The sequence below is a fragment of the Saccostrea echinata genome, unplaced genomic scaffold (genome assembly GCF_033153115.1).
Source record: "Saccostrea echinata isolate AGI-Se365-2 ecotype Australia unplaced genomic scaffold, CSIRO_AGI_Sech_v1 ptg000042l, whole genome shotgun sequence".
Classification (NCBI taxonomy): Eukaryota; Metazoa; Mollusca; class Bivalvia; order Ostreida; family Ostreidae; genus Saccostrea; species Saccostrea echinata.
The window spans coordinates 1641901-1650000 of record NW_026889791.1 but is presented as its reverse complement, the minus strand read 5'-3'; the positions used below and the strand labels follow the sequence as shown (position 1 = coordinate 1650000).

The following is an 8100-nucleotide window of genomic DNA, read 5'->3' as shown; positions in this document are numbered from 1 at the left end:
GCTGTGTAATGTAAAAACTGTTTTTAATACTTTGTGATTTTTTTTTAGTTCTAATGAGTAGTTTTAAGCTGTAGTTTACATTTTTGTACAGATGTTCTAGATTCTATGTCTCAAACCTTTGACATGAACCCGAAATGACTAAGTCAATAAAAATTAAAAAAAAAAAACACCTGTAAAATGCAGAAAAATTATCAAATAATGTTGAAAATACCAGGTGCACATCTTCATATAGTAAATAATAAGTGTACAAATTTTCATACAAATCTATGCAATAGTCTCTGGGAAAAGATCCGGACAAAACCACATAATAAAAATGAAAAAAACACCTGTAAAATGCAAAAAAGTTATCCAATCATGATGAAAATACCAGGTGCACACCTTCATATGGCAAAGAATAAGTGTACAAATTTTCAGACAAATCCTTGCAACAGTTTCCAAGAAATGGTCCGGACAAAATCTCGTCTACAGACAGACGGACAGACAGACAGACGGACAGACAGACGGACAAGCTGATTCCAATATACCCCCCCTAAACTTCGTTTGGGGGGGGTAAAAAATATGTTTATGCAGTTGAATACTATAAACCAACAACTATTCGTGTCATCTTTTATTCAGGAATCGTCAGTTTGAAATCAATCCTTGACAATTAATTTTCACGACTTATGAAACATTCTATACAAATATAAAGCAAAATAATTGGTTCGCAGCGATTAATATTTGCGAGTTGAAGTAGGTCGCGAAACTTGCAAATATTTCTCGCACGAGAATACAACTTGGTTTACAGGTTGTATCAGCATATAAAGTTTGATAAAAATATTTTGAATAGTTTCTTTGAAACTGAGCTAAGTTCAAAGTGTGATGGAAGGACAGGAAGATTGATAGACAGAATTAGTGAAAAAGAGGACAGAAGGATGGAAGGAAGTATATACACTCATTACACTAGCCTGAACCAATATTTACATGTCTAGAACTTTGTTAAGTAATTTTATTCTTATTTGCCTTTCCATGACAAGGAAAACCATTTTTCTGAGAGCATATATTGTCATGCCATTGTTTTCAACCTGTACACTCTTTGTGTCTCCAATGTGAGAGGTTTTCTCCTTTTTTTTTGGGGGGGGGGGGGGGGGGTTGCTGTAGAATTATCTGTCCTTCATGCTTCAATTTTGATGAATAAATCACATACTTTAAAGTTTATTTAATGCTATTAATGTTATTTAATTTTATATGAAACATGTTACATCTGATACATACATGTATGAATTGTTCATCTGAATCCAAAGCAAAACTACATTGTTATAATAATATTGAAGTATAATCTGTCCCTTGTACTTCTCACTCAGTATGTAATTTCCACATGCCAGCTTTCAACTTTACCCAGTCCCAGGCATAGGATTCCTAGGATTTATAGAAGGCTGGTCTCCAAGTGCATGTCCATAGAAAAACATGTCTACTGACAGATGCAGCTAGATGGAAAGACAGACATGCCGATTCCATCATACCCCCCACCCCCACCCCCTCTTTAAACTTTTGGATATAAAAAGTTTTAGGTTGATGGTAACACCTATGACTTTAAAGACCAAAAAAACTTCCGTAACCTCCTTGCAAAATCTGTTTTCAGGCCACATTGAAGTAATACTGTAGATTCCTTGTTTTATGCGAGTACTTAATATTGCAGAATGGCCCTTAGTCTTCAAATCGTGAGAGGATTGTATCAGTGAGTGATTGGTTGACCAAGAGATTTTACATGGACTTCAGCACCATAAAAATAAAAGCCAGTAATTTTATTCCACAAGTAGTGCTTCTTGCAAAATTACATGATAACAAGAAGTCTGTGGGCCAATACTCACTAGTAATACCCCACTCTGATGTGAATATTTGCTCTCATGAATCCCACCATATGGTATGCTTAGACAAAGAGTATGCTAAAATTTCATGCATCTGCAATGAATATTGCTGAGAAAACTGCGAGCAAAACTTGGTACAAACGGAAGCACAGATAAACAAGAAGTTGACATCAGATTCATTTTAAAATGAATCCCACCATATGGCATGTCAGAACAAAGAGTGTACTAAAATTTCAAGCATCTGCCTTGAGTAGTTGATGAGAAATCTGCAAAGAAAATTTGTTATGGACAGACGTACAGACAAACAGCTAAACAGAAACACAAGGGTAAAACTGTATACCCCCCTCTCCTTCGGAGTGGGGGTATAAGGCCAAAAAAAATAATAGTCTTGTTTCCTGCTACCCGACCTACCCTATTTTTTTGCACCCGACCCTAAAGTTTTTTTAAGTTTTGGAAGAAAAAAAATCAGGAATTTCTGGAATTTCATGGATCTGTCACCGTAATCGGTTTCTGTGTTAACACAAAACAAGCATTTAATGAAATTCTTGTTTTAAATATGGACTTTCATAAAATACCACTTGAGTTGTGCATAAAAAGGCATGAAAGTTTCATTTTAAAAGACAATATTGACCTGTGACATGTTTAATTTGATCTTGTATTAGTTCATATCCTAAAAAATGCCGTCGGAAAAAAATAAAATAAAAATATAAAATGAAATAATTTTCCTACCTACCTACCCTATTTTTTTCAGGCTGGTAGCAGGAAACAAGACTATTATTTTTTTTTTTTGGCCTAATTAATGCCTCACATATATTTAGGAATCTACAGTAATGGATGTAAGAACATTCCATTTGAGCATGATGTTTAGTTTGGAACACCAGCACCTTAATACAAAACCACTATAATTGATTTACCTTCATTATTTTCTTCTGTTGGATTTCTTCTTTCTCATTCACAGAGTCAGAATTCTTCAATGTTTGTATCTTTTCTACAACTGAAACAAATACAATGTAGAGTAACAAATCTATTTTACAATTATTTTTTTTTGTGCATGTTCAATTTTCAGAAAGCAATATATGAGTAGGATTGAAGGCTCAATTTTCAGAGAGCAATATTCTAAATAGAGAAGTCACTATATACTGGTGAAGGGCTTCATATTTAGACCTTTTTTTAGTACTTAAAATTTTTCCATTTTTTTTTCTTTCAGCCAAAGATTGTCAATATCATTTTTTAAATTAAGGTCTATTATTAATTTTTATGATGCTTTTTTAGATTGAAAGGTTTTAACTCAATTAATTAGTATTAAAATCTGTTTAGCCTAGTTGTGTGGTGTATAATGAAAACACCCAAAAATTTTCCAAGTCTGTGATTCTTATGACAATTATAAATATAATATTTCAAAAAAAAAAAACAAAAACAAAAACAAAAAAAAAACAACTTACCTACCTAAATGTACCTACCTTGAATATTTGGATTAGTACATCAAACAATTTTTTTTTTTATTTACATAAAATCATATATTTAACTTTAAAAAAAAATTCATTTGTTTTACATACATCAACTACATCGTATTTAAAAGTAATTCTTAGTCTTCTAAGACGAACGGAAAATATTATTCATATATAAGTATTGTGAAGTAAGAGTTATCTCCTTTAATATGACTGCAAAGTCTTGTGTAGATTTTATTAAATCAAATATTTCTTTCTTTCTCTTTTTGTTTTGTTTTTAGTTAAATGTCAACCAAATACTTTATTAAAGTAATACATTATATAAAATAGAACGTAATTAGAGAAACAACACCGCGGGCTTGTAGATTTTCTCGACAGGCGTGCTCTAAGGTGTATGCATACTTGAATACGAATAAAACCTCCAAATTATTTTTTTAACAGGGATGGGGTAATTGTAATTAGTATTTGTAATTGAGCGTAATTAATTACATTTTTTAAAGTTATTGGAAGTAATGTGTATTTGAGCCAGTCTTCAATTACAAGTAATTGAATATTTTTTAAATACAATTCCAAAAATGTCATGTATTTTCAATTACTTTTCAATTACATTTCAATTACTTTTTTTTAAGCTATAAGTTTAAAAAGGTGTCTTTTCAAGATACACAGTTCAGTATACCTGCGTGGCATGGGCTTGTGTTTGTGCAACAATTAAATGTCTCAGAATGTTTAATTTGTTTATAGTACAGCATGCCACACTGCCCAGGGCAATAGGTAGAGGTCTAATTTTGTTCAGGTGTGAACCCCTCTAATACCCAAGAACAAAAACACTGAATAAATGTTCACTATAGTAAAAACCTTATTCAGAACCAAACATGAATTCAATAGTATTGGATGAATTTAATGTCCCAGAAAATGTTTCTGGAAATTTTAAAGTCAAAATCATTCCATGTTTCCTTGTCTTTCTCGGTTAGCCCAAAGGTATTTAGCTGTACCAGCGACTTCAGCACCCGTTGAAAGACTTTTCAGCATGGCTGGAAAACTGTTCAGACCAGAAACAGTACATAATGCTTTGTGTATCTCAATGCCGTTTATATATGTATTTGTTCTCAAGATTTTTTAAAAATAAAACTTAAGTAATTGAAATGTATTTAATTACATTTGTAAAAGTAATTGAGAGTAATTAATTACATTTGAAAAAATCAATGTAATTGTAATTGCAAGTAATTGACAAAATTATCAATGTATTTGAAAGTAATTAATTACATTTCAAAGTAATTGACCCCAACCCTGTCTTTTAAAATTATTTTTGTTTGGTAAAACATCAAATAAATGGTCTATTAATGTAATATATCTAATAAAATATAAATTTCGTTAATAAATAATAAATTTTCCCCTGGCAGGCGTCGGCAGGCGTATTTAGTATGACCGGTGCAAAGGGGGCTAACTCGTTACACTACACGTGTAATAGACTAATACTCAATTTCCCTATCTTTTTCGGCAATATCTAGATTTCGTGTATTAATATATTGTTTTCAGGAACATGTTTGTGCAAGGGAATATAAGATTTTTTTGACAAGAAAAAAAATTACCTGCTACCTAAACTCGAGTGGGAACAACATACGAACTCCAGCCATGTCCATTGGCATTTTTAGTGTAAACAAACCAAAATGTCGATCCCGATATTTAATGAGAACTCCGAAAGAATATAAAATTAGAAAACACATAAACTAAATAAGAAATTAAGACTAGGACTAAAAGCTTTAAGTGGTTGAATAAACTCTGTTATTAAACAAATTGTGTGCATAAATTTATTTTAATAAAAAAAAAAATAATAATGATAATTTTTTTTTTCCATATTACATTGTACATGTAATGTACAGCTGAAAATTATTTGCAAAATTTTAATTTTGGCTTTTGGGCACTATATCAAATATCAATCTAACAGACAACGTGCTACAAGTACAAGTTATGGTTTATCTTAATTGTAGGGATAATCCTAATGGATATAATAAAGTTAACCCAAATATATTTTATATGAGCTAGACAGGCTAACTGCAGCGTACATTTTTAGACATTGCTTAGTGGTATAAATAAGTATATGCATGATGAAGATTTTTGTGGATTGACTAAATATTATATGTGTATTATATGAATATTCGTTAATTCAGACACTTGAGTTCCAGCGCCCGGACTACTAAAAACCCCTTCTATCATTGATAGATACATGTAGATAACTGTTAATTCTGTTCTCCACCAGTCGCTTCTAGAAGGTGAAGCGCTCAGATTAACGAGGTTCCCAGCGGCGGATCCAGGAATTTAATAACGGGGGGGGGGGGGGGGCAGTAGAAGGCAGGGAGTCTGGAGGTTGCATTGAAGCCCCAAGCGGCCGGATCCAGGGCAAAGCCCTGGTGGGACGAATTCTAACAAATAAGAGGTGTTTTTTCTCCTTGATTTTAGGTTAATACAAACAAAATGTTAAAAAAAAATCAAACAGGGTGGGGGGGGGGGGGCACGCCCGGTGCTGGATCCGCCTTTCGTTCCACTATACATACAAGCGTACATTTGAGATCATCTAGAAATACTGTCTGAATCTTTCAATCGCTATCATTATTTTTAAATTTTATAAACAACCAAACAAGGCCACAATACTTTAATTTTTATGTCACAGTTGTAATTAAATTATTACTATTATTAAATATGAAAATTATGCTTTGCGAAATATTTAGTATCTTATTCCGATTGGCGTGCATAGCCAATCGAATACAACCGGTTTTGCAGGTATGTGAGAGTCATGTGCGAGTGTTTTGTTTTGTAGAGGTGAATTTCTATTTTTAGCATTCCTATACGTATGAATGACCAGTGACCTACCATGGACCAATGGATTTCACTATACTAATTTATATGCATGTTTTTACTAATTCGTGCACTATATAAAGTAGGAAACCCGCCAAATTCCCCACCCCAAGCTTTTGTGCCTTTACGGTAACAGATAATGTATTGGTTATACCTTAGATTGATTCAATCGATGTGTATTATTTATTTCTGACCTTAATACTGGATGCCTGGTAAGATGTTCAATAATCTTGTAATTCATTTACTTGTTAAATATATGTAACGATCTTCTGGCAGTCGTATTAATATCTTAATTACCCTTACTTTTCGTTAATGTTTAAATGTCTTGTAAGCTACCCAAGGGGTGGCTAGTATTTCTGAATCCTCAGCATGTTTTACGGGATGAACTGTCCGTCAAATTCTAATTCTGGGCCAACCGTGAGTTTTCCTCTTATTGTTGAACCCAGATTCATAAAACCTCCAATAAGCCAACACGCGATATAGTTTTAGTACTTTTATATAGAATCAGCATAGAATATACTTTTACATGAGTTTGGGATGTATCAGCACCGAAGGTCTGATTCCAACTGACTATAATTTTTGACAACAAAACATACATACTGAACAAAGAAAGAGTAAAATAATAGGATTAACAAAAAGTATAAAGAAATCAAGTATCAAACAATTATTGAGAGAATGGTGACATTTTAGCGGCATGTATATAATAGAATAAAAGTAGATGAAAGATTAAGTGTCAATAAATATAAATATAAGTCAATTAGGAGATTAACTGTCCATCTCTGACTGTGCCTCAGGTAGGATTAGGGCTGTGCGGAATTTATAGAATTTATCACATTTGAAGAAATATCCGAAAAGTTTTTAAAACAATTTACACAAAGTCCGAAAAGTTAATTTATACATGATTTATACATGATTTTATATTTAGTCCAAAAAGGGTCATATTTTACACCGTAACACATGCTTCGCCTTCGCGTAAAACACGTCCTCGTGTTTTGAATGTTAATTAATAGAAATTGCCTCTCCTTGGTTTTCCTTGGTGTCTACGCGGTTGAAATTGTCGCTTATTTTCCCTAAACATGTCGAGCAGATGATCCCTTTCATCTTCCAATATTCGGATGGTCTGTAGCAGGGCGTTGTTTTCTTTCCTTAACTGTTTAGTTGTTTTCTCAGCTTCTGCCTGAATTTTCATTACATACTCATTATGTTCCTTTCCGATCTCGTTTAATTTCCTCTGCATTAAGTCCATAATCACTCTATCACCGTGCGCGTCGTCTTCCAGTTTGCGAATTTTCTCACGATAGATTTTATCATTAGAATTGTTAGATTGTTCTTGCACCTTCTTTTTCATAACCGCATTTTGATTTTGAAGTTGTTTGATTTCAGATTCGGCTTTTGTTAAATTCGTTGTCAAACTCCTTTTCTCTTTATTTGCATTGCATATTTGAATTTTTAGATTTTTCAGCTCAGTTCGTAGAACACACGAATTATCACATATTGAACGAAACTGACTGTCCCGAAGAGAACTGAATGGCAATTCTCGCAGAATTCGTTTATTTTCGAGATACTTGCACAGTCGTTTCATGTCTCGAGCGTTTTTCCTGCTAGCAACCGGTCCCTTGTCTTCACTTTTTGGCTTTGTTTCTTTAATCCGTGTGAAGCACATCCTAGAATAATGTCCAATTCTTTGACATCTGTAGCACTTCTGGTTAAACGCGAAACATAAAACGTTAGGATGCACGTTACCACACCTTCCGCACACTGGATGCTGACATGAAGGGAAGTTGAACTTCTTCTGTCTCCACTGCGGTCGGAAAGAATATTCCATTGCTGGTCCTAACACGTGTACGTCTGCTTCATGTGTATCAGCACTGTCAAAACCGGGGGAAACTCGCTGTTTAGCTATTGTAGAGGTCCAGGATCTGACTACTACAAAATATATGTAGCAGTCCCGGGTG

General features: G+C 33.4%; 1 protein-coding gene across 1 annotated transcript in view; it reads right to left on the bottom strand.

The window, feature by feature from the left end:
• LOC133201143 (zinc finger protein 664-like) overlaps window positions 1–4922 on the bottom strand; it is a 13167-nt gene extending 8245 nt beyond the window's left edge. The window contains exons 1-2 of the mRNA XM_061336926.1: window positions 4882–4922; window positions 2759–2838 (exon numbers count right to left, since the gene is read on the bottom strand). The gene's annotated coding sequence lies outside the window, so the exon portion shown is untranslated. The remainder of the gene's footprint in view (window positions 1–2758; window positions 2839–4881) is intronic.
• Between the last annotated feature and the right edge of the window lie 3178 nt (window positions 4923–8100).